Below are 18,671 nucleotides of genomic sequence, written 5' to 3'. Positions count from 1 at the left end.
TGTTCATTAGGATAAAGTAATTGTAAAAAAGTGATTTCGTGTCTTGGATTGGATTGTTCAATAATTTCATCTGTTCGCTCATGAAATTCCTGAGGAATATTAATGAATTCTTCCTACATCTGTATCCGAAGAAATCTCTTATTTATGTAACTTGACAAAAACTGCACTTTTTATGCAAAATTTGAAGTATTTACTTTTCACATTATGGGACAAATGTGAGCGTTGAACAAGTTTCTGTTAATTCAGTTGATACAATAATCTTAAATTATCCCATTATGAGGCACTTAATTTGATCGACCGTTCGGATGAGAAATGTCTAAAATGATTCTTTTCATAACGTTTACAAAAATCGCTTTTATTGCATGAAAATATATAAATATCAGTTTTCTAAGAACATCCATTATAATGAATTTAGTCAAACTAATTAGCGAATAATTAACTAATTTATTGACATAGATCATTATACAGATTATTCTGATTTACGATAAATTGGATTGTGAATTGAAGCAAACTGAAAGAAATAGCTATTTGTTATTACTAAATTTTTTAATATTTCACTCAGTTTATAGTGAAAAGGAACTTGTAACTGATTAATCATTCTTAGCGATTACTTAACTCTTTTATAATCATTATAAATATATTTACATATAAATTTGGCTGAAACAGGTTTATTTTTTTCAAGTGTTTCAAGTCAAATATATTGTTTTGTTTATGTTAGTAGAACTGATTAAAATGGTATGTTTGGATGTATCACGTAGTCTGTGAAGCAAAACTCGCAAACGATGCTTGTGAATGAATGAAAAACATTCAAGGAATAAATAAATTTCCATAGTTGAAATCATGACTCAATTAAAGTTAGATCACCATGGAAAACCTAGAAGCACAAAACCCCTTCTGATTATAATCATATGCTCACTAGTGACTGACTTCAAGAGATGTTTCCTGGCATTCTAGTGGGAAGCAGTGACCAGTGGGGTTCAAACCACGTCTGTTGTGAGATATCAACTCACTGAAGACAATTGGTGGACGATTGCTCAAACTTCGTGGATTGGTTGAGGTTAGACATTTTCACCGTTGGATGCCGGCTGAGTGGTCTATCGGTTAAGTGCTCTGGCGCGAGACTAACAGGTCCAGGGTTCGAATCTGACGAGGCGAGATCGTGGATGCGCACTGCTGAGGAGTCCCACAATAGGTCGAAACGGCCGTCCAGTGCTTCCAGGTTTCCTAGCTTCAATTGACTCATGATTTTAACTATGAAAATACTGAAATATCCACAAAACCCCTTCTGAATAAACAAATTTTGAATTGAAAAAGAGGACACGAGTATAGACTTGGGGTATTATAGTGGTTTTAACAAAATATATGGAATTAATTCCGAATGAAGTTTGAAATGGAGAGTGTAAGTCTTAACAGGTTACTCAGTATGAGCCGATGTCATGATGCTTATTACTTAATGTCTATCGAATTCTGTCCAACAAGTTCCAGAATAACCAACAGATTAAGTGATTCAGTACTAAGGTATACATTTTAGATGTAAGGTTCATAGTATCAATTTGTAGGAAACCCTAAGTTGTGTTGGTTATCATTAATTAGAAACATGTATCAACAGCTGATTCTCTCAAGATTCAAATGGTTATACCCAGTGACAGAAACAAATGAAGAACTCCGAACCGATATTACTACACTAATTTTTAAGAAAGTTAACAACAAATTTCATTTTTTGCTGTCCTTTTGCAATAATCTACTTCTTTAGATCCTAGTCGTTATTATTAATAATCGCGAAGAGAAAGGCCAGAGATTACTCTCTATTTGCTTCCGACCAACCAACCTTAACATGATACACTTTTATTATCACTCTAAAACAATTAACAAATTAAGGTTAATTATCAGATTGGGTTTTGTGGAGATTTAGTATTTTTTCATAGTAGAAAGCATGAGACAATTGAAGCTAGACCACCATGGAAAATCTGGTTAACTGTTGTGAGGAATGTAATGATCGATGCATTGATTGTGAGAATATTCGTAACAGATTGTTGTATGGTTTCTTTCCAACCTAGCTAACTACCTAATTTTTACGCTTAATTAATTACTACCTCGTTGAAGGCTATAGTTTATATAAAATAATTTGGCTAGTGATTTAACGTTATATTCTTATTATGTTTTTCAATATTTTACTTATTATAGTTACTAATAATGGATTGATTTAAGCGAAGTGACTGGCTTCCATAAATAGACTGATAGCTTATTTATTAGGTCCCTTTGATAAATACGTACGGTGATATTTGTTGAAAACCTAATTTTAGAGAAAAGACAGCAATAAGTCTGTTTCAGAATGTTTTGTCTTATACATCAAACTAATTTTCCGAATAAAATTCAAGATTAAACGAATGAAAAAAAAAATTAAATGGGTATTCACTAAATGGAGTAGAATAATAATTTATTGTATTTTATTTTCTAGTTCAAAGCTCTCGTCAGCGATTTTGATGCGCTTTATTTGAACTTCCAATATAGTTAATACATAGCTCATTTTTTTGTATTGATTGATTAAATCTTCCCCATTGATGTTTAGGACTACAATTGATCACTCTCTCATTGTGTGTATTGCCTCAACATTCATCTCTGTTTACATTATGACTGTTTTCTATGTGATATTTAATGGGAAGTGCATTACTATCATTTTTATAACTTTCTATTGAATAATTGTGTATTATGTATTAAAAATCAATAAATAATTTATGATTTATACAATCAAAACTTTATCCACAAATTGTGCCTTTTCGAATGATTGAAATTGATTTCTACTAGGACAAATTTTTAAAAAAAAGGCAACATCATTAATAATTTTCAATGTAAACTATTTTTGTTTAACCTCATTTCCAGTTATATATTTAAATATTCTTCTTATGGCATATTAAAAAAAACTATAATAGACATATGAGATCATTTGTTGTTGTTGTAACAATGATATTTACCATTTCATTTTATCATGAGTCACTTATATAATTCAATTGTGTGCTTATTTGAAACTTCAATCCATTGAAATGTAAATCAACTTAGATTTTAATAAAACAAGCTATTTAATACGCTTAACCTCTAGACTACTGAGCCAGAAGGTATCCTACGGCGTTAATGTCTGAATTCAACTAATCCACGATATTGTGTGACCCTCCACCATTGCCTTCAGTGAACAACTGCTTCACAACAGACACGGTTGAACTCCACTGGTCACGGTTGCACAATATCTAAACTCAACGATCTCCACAACCCTATACTAATGATTAGTAAATTATTTGTCTCAATGAAATTTTACACTTCAGTGATTCTTGTAAAAATCAATTCATTTTAAGTTATAATATTAAATATTGTTGATATTAACGAGTTTCTTTCATTCTAGACAGTGCCGAAGAAAAAATTTATTAATAAAAGTTTAGTTTTCAAAATGTTGAGATATAAAAAAGTGAGATTAGGATATGTTAACAAACAATAAGAAAACTGGTTTAGACAGAATAACATCAAAAAGATAGTTTATTTCAATGTAAGGAACACGATATATTCTGTTTAATAAGATAATTAATGAACATGACAATTTAAATTTCGTGCTAAAACAGTACTGTAGGAAGAATACAGCTTACCAACCATTAGCAGAGGAATTGTTCTGTTTTTTTAATTTTTTGTTGTTGTATTTATCTATGTTTGAAATAGCTGTTCTGTTACTATGGATAGTTTTATCAAAAGAAATCATAATCTTCACATAAAAATAGTTTACTCTATACACAAATAAGTTGCACTAACATTTTATGAGGTAAAATATCAAAGAATAATAAGTAAATCCATGAGGGTTTACTGTGAATAGCTAAGTTCAGAGTGCATGATGTGACTGGTTTTTAAGAGTCGTATTTAGAAAGTGCATTTTCTACACTTAATACAAAGACTTAATTATTTCTCATAATTTGATAATGAGAAGATACACTACAACCAATATGTGGCAATCAAATATACTACTAGTTTGAAATTGTATATACAAAATCCACTTGACGAAGATATATTCTATATTCGATTATCTGGATGATAAAACTCTTGGTAATTTACGAAAACTAGTAAATTTGATTTCAATCTGTATAAACTCAAATATTAGTCATATTTAGTTACTAACAATTAAAGTACAATAATCGATTTAGTATATCAATAATGTCAGAAATATTTCACATTTGTAGGGCAAATCAAACTTGAGCACTATTTCTCAACATTTGAATTTTTGAGCAATACAAGGATAAATATCCAAATTGAGAAAAGCCACTATAAGATTAAAACAAGTATCTTGCATAACATAAGTAATGTTAAATGATTAAATATTCACATGTGTATATTTCTTTAAGTTTGATGAATATTGCGGAATACCATTTTATAAAGTATCATTAACGGTCCCATGGAAAATCCAATAACTGAGTCTTTTAGACAACATCCATTTAATAATTGTAAAGTAGGCGTGAAATAGTAAATTTACTTAAAAAATCTCTTCAATTACGTAAGTTTGTCTACATTCTATTCACTTGTTAACTGAAATATTTGAAAAATATTACCATTTTATTAAATGATAACTAATTTCACATTATGAAATTGTTTTATTATTATTTTTTACACATTAACACCGTTGGATGCCGGCTCAGTGGTCTATCGGTTAAGTGCTCGCGCGCTAGACTGATAGGTCCTGGATTCGAATCTCGCTCGCGAGGTGGGATCGTCGATGCGCACTGCTGAGGAATCCCTTAATAGTACGAAACGGCTTTAAAGCAGCTTCCAGATTTTCCATAGTGGTTTAGCTTCAATTGACTCATGATCTGAACTATATAAAATTACTAAAATCTCCAAAAAACCCCCCTTCTGATATTATGAAATTGTTTAATTAATATTTTTTTCTAGTTTTATAAAACTTATTAGTCTGAAAATCTTTTCTTTTATTCTCTTTTATATATTACAGTTAAATTTGTGGACACAACCTAGATTCAATCGATCATTTCTTAAATATAAATGAATACAAACTAATACATTGTAAAACAGGTTTAGATAAGTATGTAACCAAAATAGAAAGATATGAAATTTGTAAGTGCTTTTATACATTTTTTTCTTTTTCATATTTAGTTAAATATTTGTAAAGTACTTATTTTAAAAAATGTTAAATAATTTGTATTATTCACAAAAAAAACATTGTCTAAACAACATATGTTGATTGTTTTTCCCCTTATTTTACACGTTTTATAAATATAGGTAAACTTTCAACTCAAATCAATCCTAGTTTTGTTTGCATGAATGCTTTTACAAGTGAAATGATTTACAATACTACTTTTTTTTGAGTAGATTTCTAGAAATGTTTCACATATTTAACGATGTACTCCGAAATTTCCTAAATCAATCTTGGTGATATATAATATCTGTTCAAAATAGGGGAGATTAACGATGTGTGCCAAAGTCAAAATGGAAAACACTAGGTATAAATATATCATAGGACGAAATAGACAAAAATGAAGAGATATTTGCAAATCAATGTGATCTCATCAAAATGACTATAGGTGGCACCATATTCCCTAACAAAACTACATTAGTTTCACCAGACCATTACAGTAAACCAGATCGATCATATTTGCATCAATAGAACGTTCCGAAGATCAATGGGAGACATCAGAGCAAAGAAAGGAACTAATGAAGCTCTAAATCACAATCTGGTGGTGGCTAAGACGAGAACGGAGTTAAGGAAACACTGGAAAACTGGAGAAACAACCTTCAATTAAGATACTGGAAAACTTAACGAACCTGAGATAACTTTCAGCAATATTTTTCAAGTCTTACAAGATCTACTCAGAAGAGGAAGCTGCCATGGAGAACAAGTGAAAGGGGATTAAAGAAGCACTACCGTCAACGTGTCAGGAGGCTCTGGGTCCCAAGAATACAGCAATAAATGGCAGTCGAAAGACAGCACAGAAGCAAACAAACGAGTGAAGAGGAGCAGTAGAGCTGATAAGAGGAAATATATGAAAGACCTAGCAATGACAGGAAAAAGCTTCATGAGAAAGCAACAAGAGACAACTATATGATATAAAGAAGAGGCTAGCTGGAAAATACGGTATACAAGAGCAAAGAACTATGAGAAAGCATTTAACAGAGTGGATAGAAGAACCTGATGGAATTTTGTTCGGCACTATAGTGTACCTGAGAAAACCGTCAACATCGTACAGAATTCATACGATGGGCTACACTGCTCACAGATTCATTTCAAGTGAAGACCAGAGTCAGACAAGGTTGATTACTCTCACCCTTTCTCGTTCTTCTGGTGGTTAAACTGGATTATAAAGCCCTCCACATCTGACGGGAAGCATGGAATACAATGGAAAGCTTAAATGCGATTTGGACTTTGCTCACGACTTAGCTTTTCTATCCTATAGACTAGGGAAAAAGTGAGATCCTGAAATGCAGCACAGAGAGCACCGGACCAATCACACTGGATGAAGAAACTCTGGAAGGGGTCCAGACTTCCACATACCTGGACAGCATCATCGATAAACAAAGACAATCTGAGGGAGATGAGTAGGCGAAGGTTGGCAAAACAATGGAGGCATTTTTACAGTTGAAGAACACATGGAGCTCAAAACAACTGTCAGCCAGCATCAAATTCAGAAACTTCAGTACGAACATCAAGACAGTTCTATAGTAGGAGCTGAAACTTGGAGAATTACCACAATCATCATCAAAAAGGTACACATATTTATAAACAGTTGTTCACGAAAGATACTCTAGATCCTCTGTCAAGAAACCAACAGTAATAACCTATTGTGGCAGAGAACAGACCAGCCTCAAAATGAAGAAATTAGGAAAACACCTTGGAAGTGGATAGTATACACAATGAGGAAATCATCAAATCGAATCACGAGGCAAGCCTTAACTTAGACTACTGAAGGGGAAAGGAAAAGAGGTAGACCAAGAAACATATTGCATCGCGAATCGGAAGCAGATATCAAAAGAACGAATTATAACTGGAAACAAATGAAAAGAATTTCCGAGGACAGATTTAGTTGAAGAATTCTTATCAGTTGGTTATGCTCCACGAGGAGTAAGTAAGTAATGATGCTTACATAATCGCACGTTATCCGATGTAATTTGGCGGACTCAAAAGTATCCGTTTATGAGGTATTGGTGAGCTTGTTTAATGTGAATTGTCACATAATGAAATGATTGGTTAAGATACTGAAGAACATTGGACGTTTGATTACTCCTAGTGTGAGATTTTCCAGCAGTGTTCATTCACAAACTCACCAAGGACTAGCTACAAAGTCTCAGAACTTTTTCTCACCTCAATCTGTTTTCTGTGAATTACTCTGAGTATGTTAATTTTTGAATGCTATAGAATTTCTGAGATTCTGATTATCTTGTATGTAATAAATACACTTTGAACAACTCAATTGCATATTTGTTTATGCAACACGTCCACATGGAAACAAATACGATAGACAAAGCAAATAAAAAAGCTAAGGAAGATGTGAAACCTACTTATGAAGTAACGTAGTCGTCAAATTAAATCAAAGGTGGTTTGTTAACAGACAACTAACCAGTCTCCAACTGTTTGTTAACAGTAAGATAGGATTCAAAAAAATCGCTTTCAAATGTATCCGAAATAGTCAAATCACGAAATGAACTATTATACGGAATGTTACTCATATTCTTTTCTGTAACCAAGTTTTTTTTATACCTTTGAATGTAAAATGATCTTACATTTACTTTTTTTAAAACATGGAACACATGAATTTAAATATTGGAAACAAGTACGAAAAAACATAATTAAACAGATTTGTTTGCAACTTTATTGATCTACTTGACAAAAAAACAATTCAGACAGAACTGAACTAAGTTTGTAATTTATCTCTGGTTAGATACATATTTGATAGTAATATAGTAAAGAGCAAAAAACTAAATGAATTTCTGATATTGTTATTAACTTGTTGTAGGTCACTTTATCTGAAAAATTGCTTTTTTCAAATTAGTACAAATAGAAAGAGTATAAGCAATGAATTAAATCACATCCTTAGTACATGCAAACCAATTTGAGCATGATAATGTTATGTCATTCAGGTCAAGAATGATTCTATTGAGTGAAAAAAGCTAATTATATATATATATATATATATATATATATATATATATATATATATAGAGAGAGAGAGAGAGAGAGAGAGAGAGAGAGTTCAGACAGAATTGCGAATGAAGATGAAGTCTATTTATTTGAAGGACAGAATTTTAGGGTGAATGATTAGCAGTCAAGTGCTATACAAAGCAGCAAGAAAAATTATCATCTGATATTTTAGAAGGAATTGTGGAGAATATTCTCAACCAGTTAGTTCATAGACGAATAAAAAAGAAAATGCTTATTTGTAAAGTGTTCAATAAAATATGCTGAGGTACAGAAAATGAATTTGCTATATACATGATTTTTGACATTAATCATCCCAAAATTTCAAAAGTCAAAGCATGTATTCATATTTAATAGTGGATATCTCACACTAAAATTTGAAATCTAGAGATGAATATGCCAGACTTACTTACTTACGCCTGTTACCCCACGTGGAGGAGCATAGGCCGCACACCAATATTCTCCATCCAACCCTGTCCTGGGCAATCCATTCCAGATGCTATTCATCCTTTTCATATCTGCTTCTACTTCCCGGAGTAATGTGTTCTTTCGCCTTCCTCTTTTCTGCTTCCCTTCCGGATTCCAAGTTAGTAATTGCCTCATGATGCAGTTTGGTGATTTCCTCAATGTATGTTCTATCCACTTGCAACGTCTTTCCCTAATTTCCTCTTCAGCTAGAAGCTGGTTTGTCCTCTCCCATAAAACGCTGTTGCTGATGATATTCAGGCAGTGAATGTTGAGTATTTTGCGTAAACAACTGTTTATAAATACTTGTACCTTCTTGACGATGGATGTAGGTATGTGCCAAAAGACGTCGTTTAATTAACCTAATTAGTTCAAAACCATCTATTATTTTCTACATATACATCATGTTTACTCACAATTTTTAATTTTGGCTGTCTTTTGCCTACAATTCTTGTTGGTCCTTCTTATTCTTCATTTAAGCTTTTATCTTACGTGAAGGGTTCTTCGGTCATGTCTGACATTGAATGTTGAAATAGTTGAATAGAAGAGTTATACTACTATCTAAAATCGAGTAGCACGTAAAGTAAAGGTTAATTTTCTAAAGTACAGATATTAATTTAATACAGAGAAAATCCAATTAATCATCATTTAGATCGTGATATAGTTATGGTTACTATACTTCAATTTTCATTTGACTTGAAACATGATGCTAAGTAGGCTTTTAAGCTATAGTCATCAGACCTTTTTACAAAGTTCGATAATCTTATTAGAAAGTACAAAAGTAAAATATGGACTTATCTGTGTATCACATGGTGATTATTAACTTTTGCTATTTACTAAAAAAAATACTGTTCATGCTCAAGTATTGAGTTAGGAAGTGGATAACAAGGTCAAAAAAACATTTCTTTATTTTCAATAAAACAATGAATTATTATCTAGATTTTATGTTAGAGAATACTTTGATATATCTACAAATGGACTGGCAAGTTTGCAGAAATGTACAACTTATTATTTACCGTATTTAAAGGTTGGGCCCCTATGGATTGTTTTAACTGTCGTTTTTTGAATAAAAAGCAACTTACAGTCATGAAGAACACATCACACTATCATTTCAACTAGTTAAATGATTGAGCCTTATTTACAAACTGGTAGACTTTTCAACGTTAATACTAGTCATAACGCATTCACCAGCATATACACATAATCTTTATGAATATTGCCAAACATTGAGAAAACAGTAGCTAAGTAGCGCCAGAATATGAATAACTAATATACAGTCGTAGACTGATTATTGTATATTCCATGAAATAACCTTTATTTGAAGTGTCTTCCTTTGCCAAGCAATCGTTAGATACTCTGATTAACTGAACAGATGTTTCATTCTCATTTGATATTCAGTACTGTGCATTCCGTTGAATGAAACTGATTGAACTCTTAGCTTCTGTAGTTAAATAAATTTATGGTGTGGTATTTACTACTTTACTCCTACTAAATTTCGAGGAATCGTAATCATTTATCAATCTTGTTTGTTTAAGATACTAATTTCGATTGAAACATCTGGTCATGGATAATAAGGCCAAATACTAATGAGTGATGGGTTAGCGCTTAATTGAAAAATTGTTTGGATAATATGATTGATATGAAAATTATTTTAATCACAGAACAAGATTAATGGTTTGTGATTATTTATCGAACTCTCTTAATGGTACGCTGTGATACCGGCGAAATTTCCCATTTCGGAAATAAATAGAGCTATCAGAATACAGGGAAAACCAAAATCTCTATTTTGTTTTATAAGACGCACAGATTCTTATGGTCTAACACATGAATAAAACTTTTCTAAGTACTATGTAGTGAGGGAAAATTATTAGCACATGATGGTAAATCTAGTCGCATGTTTTAAACATTATAAATATCATACATTAACGTGAAATGATTAAATGGCAACATGTGAAAATGTTCTCGAACCATTTACAGTTAATAGTAAAGGTAATGATATGCAAAATTGGAAAGTAAATCAAGTCCAAAAAAATAACAACAACAAAGGAGCAAATTTTTCAAGGTCAAGTTAATTAGTGTGATTTTGTAGAAAGTACAGTGAGAAATTTGATGGTAGTTCACAATGAAAGTGAAAATGTGTAATTCAGACACTAAGAATTAATTCGTGTATTCAACCTTGAACTACATTGAGAGTGAACAATCTAGTGGTTCCAACTAACTAAGCAAACCTGGATTATAGTGAGTAATGTTCGATTCTAATAAATCTGTGATCACTTGGTACATAAAAAGTATTTTATCAAAATTCTTCTAGTTGTGCAGGTTTTAAGATTTGTAAATTATCATATTCCATTTTTGCATGAACTAATTACTCGTCATCATGCAGGACTTCAATTAATTTCAAACTACTTCCTATTTAAAATTAAAATTGAGAATACCGAAGGCAAAAGTGCTGCGAAATGAAATTTCACCATGAGATAGTATGACAATCAGCTTCACAATTAGCATTAGGGATCGCTTCAGATGCGTTAAAACACAGGTTTCGACTCATCGATGATTTATTCGTTGGTTATGTTTTTTTCGTATTTCCAGTTACTTTCAATAATTAAAAAACCCATTGTGCCATTGAATAAAAATAGAGAGAACCTAGTGAAGAAAATTTTCATTTATTTAAGCTATACATTCGTATTTATAGTTGTATGGTAAGTATTTGTCTATAGAAGGATAGAAAAGATTGCATCATAAATTGATTCGAGACTTATTCTCAAATGAGCTTACGCAATAATCAAGGGGTGAGAGAAGAAAAGAAAGAAACAATTTACGGGACGAATTTATGAAAGCTTATTGTCCAACTGATAGATATGAAGGAAGAAAGACAGATTTAAAGGTTATAATAATAAAAACCGAATAATAATCATGGAAAATTGATTAAGGATAATAATAGCTGATAACAGATTAAGATTACAAAACACTAATTTTAAAAAATCGAATAAGAAGAACCAGAACATACTAAAAAAGGGAATTAGGGCCAAGAAAGGATAAGAGGTTGGACTTATCGTTTTTGCAAGCAACGTTCGGGCTTGAGTTGGTGGATTGCCAATGCCTCAGCAGTGAATAAATTTTTGACTCGACCGCCCTTCGATCCAATTCCTTTGACTGTGTAGACTATTTTAAAAGAAGACTCTTTCAGAACGATGTGTCCATAGTTGATTATATGCTCCTGTATTGAACTAGTAATTATTTTGTTTGATAAAAGGTCTAAACTGTGTAACGACCTTATATACATCTGGTCAGATTTGCAATCCTATCGTGAACTGTGAGACAGACAGACACAAATCGTTGTGTCAACTTATTTGACCTCAGCATGTCTAATCGTAACGTTATCCGTTACATTATATGCATCCACATATAATTAATATTGAGCTTTCATCCATATACATTTTCTATATTTGTATAATCTTTTTATCCCGTTAATATTGCAGGCCATAAAACCTTATCAACCATAGACACTTTACAATATTACCTTCTTTATAGCTCTAGATGCCCTGGTACGGTCAATAGTGGGGAGAGTTCGCTCTTCCTCGCGAAATACTCTCACACGGTCACGTGCATACAACCACTGCCAAGGAATTCCTACCCACTGACTTCTCGAGGCATTACTGTTGTTTACAGAATTGAGAGAACGAAAAATGAACGTCCGACGCTTTAACCGGCTTGGTGGATGTGGGAGTTCCTCCTAGGGGAGTTAGAAAAACCTGATTCCAAACCAATGGTGCACATGGGCTCCAGGATCCTGAGGGAACGAATAGTGTATGAACCAATTATTGGTCACCTGTTGCCATGGGACTGAATCTCCTCACGATGCTCCACTGCCTTGTGAATCAGACCTTTAAGTCAAAGGCTCCGGGTGTGGCCCCCTAAGAAAACCACTTGCTTCAGTTTGGGCACCTGGGCAGTATCATAGCCCTCACACAAATCAAATGAGATTTGTGCGGCGCATATGTATCTGATGTTTCTTTGTACCAATATTTGTGTTCAAATAAATAAATAAACCTTCCTAATCTGATAGATAACAAAATAGTAGCAATAATACTACTACTAATAATAGTAGTAACAACATAGTGTATAGATTATATTCGACCAATTAACATAATTAGGATTCTGGAACAAACTTGATTATAATCATATCTTAACAACTATATTCTAGCCTATTGTCATTACAGAAATGTATACGATATTCATAAATGAATAATAAAACTTACAAGTCCATGAAACCAAATATTTTTATCAGTATACTAACAGATTTAGTTTTGGAAGCGAGTATATAAGTGAGACGATCACATTAAAATCTTGGCAAGAAATCAGTAACAAGTTGTCTATGTGTATTGAGGTTGTCTTGACTGATTTTGAATTGAAATATTAAGTAGTGTAGAAAGATCAATTGTCTAATATGAAAGCATATAAAAATAACTCATAAACGATCGAAATTTATAGCGTCTTTGTATGAATTAGTCTAGATTATTCGAAGTTGATGACTTAATGATCTAGCCAAATTGAGTACAATCTTTTAAAAAACAAAGCCACTTATTAATTATAGCTATGTTTCGCTAATACATTTACAAGTATGTGCAGAGTGAATGAGTGTAGGCTGACCATTTGGACGCTCGTTTAACACCATTGATAGGATTTAATTGATTAAATGCTTTCGGTTAGTGTTTACCTGACAAAATAGTTTACAAGTAATAATGACGGGGTATTCAAGTTAATTTTTCATATTTAATGAAATCATTACTAACAATGTAAATCATCAGAGTACTGTTAAAACGTTTATTTGCATTATTTATGATTTCAAGAAATGATTTTTAAAGAATTACTGATGAAGTCCCAATATTTGGATGTTTTAGTTTTATTACTAACTCACAAACACTATATCAAAACACTAGCAAAAATTACTAAATATTTCAGAATGTTTCGCATCAGTGAACTTATACAATAGTTATAGTTGACAGGTTATAAATGCTCTGGTGAATGTGTATTCCATATACTGATTTAGATGATTAAGATTTGCCATTACGATAATTCAAATAGTTTACTAAAAAAAACTCACATATTCTCAAGAATAAGCAGGAAAGTTTTATGAATAAATCGAATACCTAAAAAAACATAAGCTTTCATCAACATCAGTCATCAAAATCGAAACTTTGATTCGTCTACATAAGGCGTATGTAAATTTTGGTTGAATTTAGATCTCAACTTAGGTGATGACGTACTTTCCTGAACTAGGAGGCACTGGACAATGAAAAAATCAAGTTTTTTAAAGTTTCTTTGCTAAAGAAATCACCACTTCACTTCAATGGAAAATTCCCTATAACTGGGTTTTAGCCATTACCGTACGAACGTTTGCTTCTCATTCTAAGTGCATTTCAATCACGTTCTAATGCAATCGTTTAAGCTGAATGGAAAGTGTGACCTTGGTCCCCTCGTAAACAATATCACTGAATGCAACAACTTCGGAAAACCAAACAAAATATTACGAAAGTCAGCTACATAAACGAATACCCAAGAATAAGTAGGCTAAAACTACTACAACCATTTGAGTTATTTCAAATTCATTATGGATAACCAGTAGTAATTAAGTCAATTTAACAAACAAGTATGAAACTCTACAACCGAATTCAGGTTGAACACTTTGCGCAAGTGTTTCTAAATCGCTAAACTGATGATTAAACCTAAGTATCCAGAGCATTAATTTCAACCTGAAAACCAATGATAATAAGTCTTTTTGTTACATCCCAATAGGTAGAAAAACTGTATTTCTGACGCTTCGTGACTTTATGTAAGCCACTTCTGTTCGCGCAGCTTTTTTGACATTATGCCCAACTACCTCGAAGTGCGTAACACTTTTACAGTTAATTAACACCTCCAGTTATAACTAAAATATACTTTTGACTGCTTCGTCATCAAGCTGAACGCTAATAAGTCTTTTTCGGTGGCTTCACTACGTCCAGCTAGACGCAGACAGAAGTGCTCACGCTAGAGTACAGTCGAAGTCTAAATATGTGCTCGAGGATGTGCGGCAGTCTTTTATTGAGCTTTTCTAACAATGGCTGATGGTAATTTGGTCCGTCGTTGGGTTGATTGTGGGGGTCACCAAGTCCAACGACTTTTTTCCTTATAGTTAAAATTGACGCTTGCTAGAAATAGATAGTTACCTAAGCATAGTTGCAAAAGACGGTTGCCATTATATATTCGCTGTGCCGCAACATCATAAGATTCGCCTAAGTGCCTTTCAGTATGGTTTAGTTTACCTATTTGAGCATTAAAATCACCTGTGACCGTTACTACATCAGAGTGTTAAGCTTTTCGAAGAAAGTTGGATAGCTTGCAGTAGAATTCATCCGCAACTCCATCCGGGCTGCAACTGGTGAGAGCGTAGACAGAAAGAACGAAAAAGCAACGGCATGTGTCACTGTCTTTTCGAGTTCTCACTGTCCCGTTTGGTAAAACAGTGCACAAGCGGCTGTCTATTGGAATTCAGTATAATGAAGCTTGTTCTGTTGCTGAACTTAATGGCATAACCACATCAGGGAGGCCACGGAAAGTAACAGTGAGATCTCCAAATACTCGCATGGGTAAATCGTGCCAATTCTCTATAACGACAATATGAGGTCAAATGAATGACCGCACTCGGATCCTGTATGCAGGTTTCAGAGACGCAGCATATGTTGATGGCACAGGATTCTTGAGTCCTAGCTAAGGAAGCTTGTTTTCCTATCTGACACAAGATTCGAACATTAAAAGCTCCAACATGAGGTTTCAGGGGACCATGGATAACATCTCGTGAGCTCAAATAATTAGCATTGGTGGGGTGTGGTGATAAAGATATGTGAGAAGAGTTAGGGGCGATCGTTAACAAAATAACCTAGGGTGGTGATAAAGGTATGAGGGCGGTTGTCACTTCCCGGCCACCCAATCCGTGTCACGACACTTACTCAAGCGGGACTCGAATAATAATCTAAATTAGTGGTGGTCTTAGAGACTTGGGAGAGTGACGGCAAACTCAATGGACAACTGCTTGAGGCCGGTCACGAACAACCTTTCCATGGGAACTTTGGGATGTGTTGGTCCCATACATCGACAGGCCTTGGTGCCAGAGACGAAAACCCATGGAGTAAGGTGAGGATTGACATCTTTAAGGTCGAACTTTCCTAACTCCTTCCTTGAGTTGTGAGAAGGCAGCATCGCTGTAGGTGCTGGTTATCCGAGGGAAACAGGAGTACGACTTCGCTTTCGGGCTTTAAGTTTGACCGTTCTTCAACCGACCTGCCTGGCATAGCGGGACCTAAAAGACTATGTGTTCTAACCAATATGGCTCGGTTGATTCATCACAATAGGCAGACCCGACCAACGCATCAAGGTACCAGCTACAGTGTAGTCTATAAGCAGATAGTCGAAATCGAGATATTGTTAATGAACGCAGATCTTGGCTAGTTAAAAGCCGTATATAATTTACTATCAGATATTAGATAATTTTGATGTTTGATCATATTTCCTTGAAAAAGCTTGGACTAGATTACGAGGTGAAACGTTGGATTTACTTCAAATTCATTCGCTGAGATTTTTCAAATATATTATTCCTATTTAATGTCTTACATCAACTCGGCGCCCGAAGGCTGCGAAACTATTCGCTCTAATTTAGACGAAAGTTCTTATAAATCAGATAAATTATATACCAGTTTTAACTTATTTATTTATTTATTTAAACACATAAATATTGGTACAAGGAAGCACCAGATAAATATGCGCCTCACAAATCTCATTTGATTTGTGTGAGGGCTATGATACTGCACAGGTGCCCAGACTGAAACAGGTGGTTTTCTTAGGGGGCCACACCCCGAGCCTTTGACCTGAAGGTCTAGTCCACAAGGCAGTGGAGCATCTTAAGGAGATGCAGTCCCATGGTAGCCGGTGACCAACAATAGGTTCATACGCCATTCGTTCCCTCAGGATCCTGGAGCCCATGTGCACCATTGGTTTGGAATGAGGGTTTTCCAACTCCCCTAGGTGGACACTCTACATCCACCAACCCGGTTAAAGCGCTGGACATTCGCTTTTCGTCCTCTTACTTTCGTGAACAACACACCCGCCACGAGAAGGCAGCGAGTAGGACTTCCCTGGCAGAGGCTATATATTCGCGTGGCCATGTGAGAGCATTTGGAGAGGAAGAGCGGACTTTCCCCACTCTCGGCTGTACCAGGGCATTCGGGGGCAGTTTTAACTAGCCAAGATCCGAGTTCGATAACAATATTTCAATTTATCTGGTCATATTTTATTTCAATAACCCCATTCGCCTCTTCACTTCTGGTTAGTTTACAAACTCATGATGACATTACTAATCTAACTGACGTCTTGAAAATAAATAAAATGGTTACTCCACAAGGCATGATTAGAACTCAAATATGAGAAAATGGCTGATGACGCGTGAAATAGTAATGATAGATGTGTCGAAATTCTGACTTGGATGGCCCTTCAATGCTTCATACTTCTAACATCCCACCAACAGTTCTTTGAATTCTCATCCTAACATTTCCCTAATATGTTTTGATAAAAGTTCTTAGCAAACTGTTTAGTAGATAGTAAAGCTTCCCCATTAAATATTGATCATACACCAAAATAATACATAATACAACAGACATTACTGTCATTGAACATTCGTGTCAGTTTGTGAATTCACAGCTTTAATGAGTGGTGTAGAACTTTAAACGACGGGATCAGATAGTAGTGCTAAACGGTCATCCTTCCGGACCTAATGATTTTAATAAAATGCAGACCAACTTTCAGACTTTTCATGAAACCTATCTTTAGCTGTCAGTTAACCATAGACATGGGATTTGCCATTATTGTGTATTGGTTCAAACTGCAACAACTTACAACAAAGGGATTTTAACAGGATAAAATGTCACGAAACCAAACGCTGATTAAATTCACGTACAACACAGATGAAAAATTATTGTCACTCAACTAGTTTAGAAGATTTGTGTGCAAGCACCTAACAAGTAACTTGTCAAGCGAGACACTCAATGTAGCTCGGACAATAGGTACTCAGTGGCCACAGTATATCAATGATGGTAACCTGATGACCGTTTCTTATTCCTTCGATATGTCCATAAGTTATAACTCACCTGCGAAAAGATTGAGCACTGTGTAAGAAGCTATTTATTTATCTACTTTGAAATGACTTACATCAATTTACAAAACGTCGGAAATACAAATTTCGGCAAAAGTACAATATTATTACGGTTTCGGCAACCAAACAGGAAACACCGCCTAGTTATAAAACAACTAAAAATACAAAGTAATGAGACAACAATGGAATAACAGCTTTGGTCGTATAGATTAACCCTCACAAGTCCAACTAGTAGTGAAGAAAAAAATGCCAAGCATACAAATGTGTATACACATTCGTAGTCGGACTAGTGTTACGAGTTGAGGCTATCACCACAGAGTTTTCAACGCCAACTGACATTGACTAAAATGTGAGAGGGTTATGTGCTAAGAATGAAACTGTACTTTTGGGTTAGGTTCAAAAACTTGGAATAAATGGAATATAAGCCTATTGTTGGCCATCGACTACTATGGGACTGCATCTCTTAACGTTGCTCCATTGCCTCGTGGATTGGGCCTCTAGGTCAAAGGTTCGGGAAGTGGCTCCTTAAGAAAACCACCTGCTTCCGTCCGCGCACCCAAATAGTATTCCAGACCACACACAAGTCGGATGATGAAGTGTAGCGCATATATATTCGGTGCCTCCTTGTACCAATATTTATATTTAATAAATAAATTTAGCATAAGCACCATCTAAAATTCACTTTTTGATTGCATAATAGATATCTTCATTGGTTTCAAACATATTGCCATCACTTAGTTAATGATCAGATACACGTTATCTACCACTGCACTTTAAATTCGCTTAAAATACATGAAGCGTAATTTTAATTTTGTTTAATACAAGTCCGTCAGCATATTATACCTC

The sequence above is a fragment of the Schistosoma mansoni genome, chromosome 1 (assembly GCF_000237925.1).
Source record: "Schistosoma mansoni strain Puerto Rico chromosome 1, complete genome".
Lineage (NCBI taxonomy): Eukaryota > Metazoa > Platyhelminthes > Trematoda > Strigeidida > Schistosomatidae > Schistosoma > Schistosoma mansoni.
The sequence above is the reverse complement of the archived record's forward strand: the minus strand, read 5'-3'. Positions refer to the sequence as shown.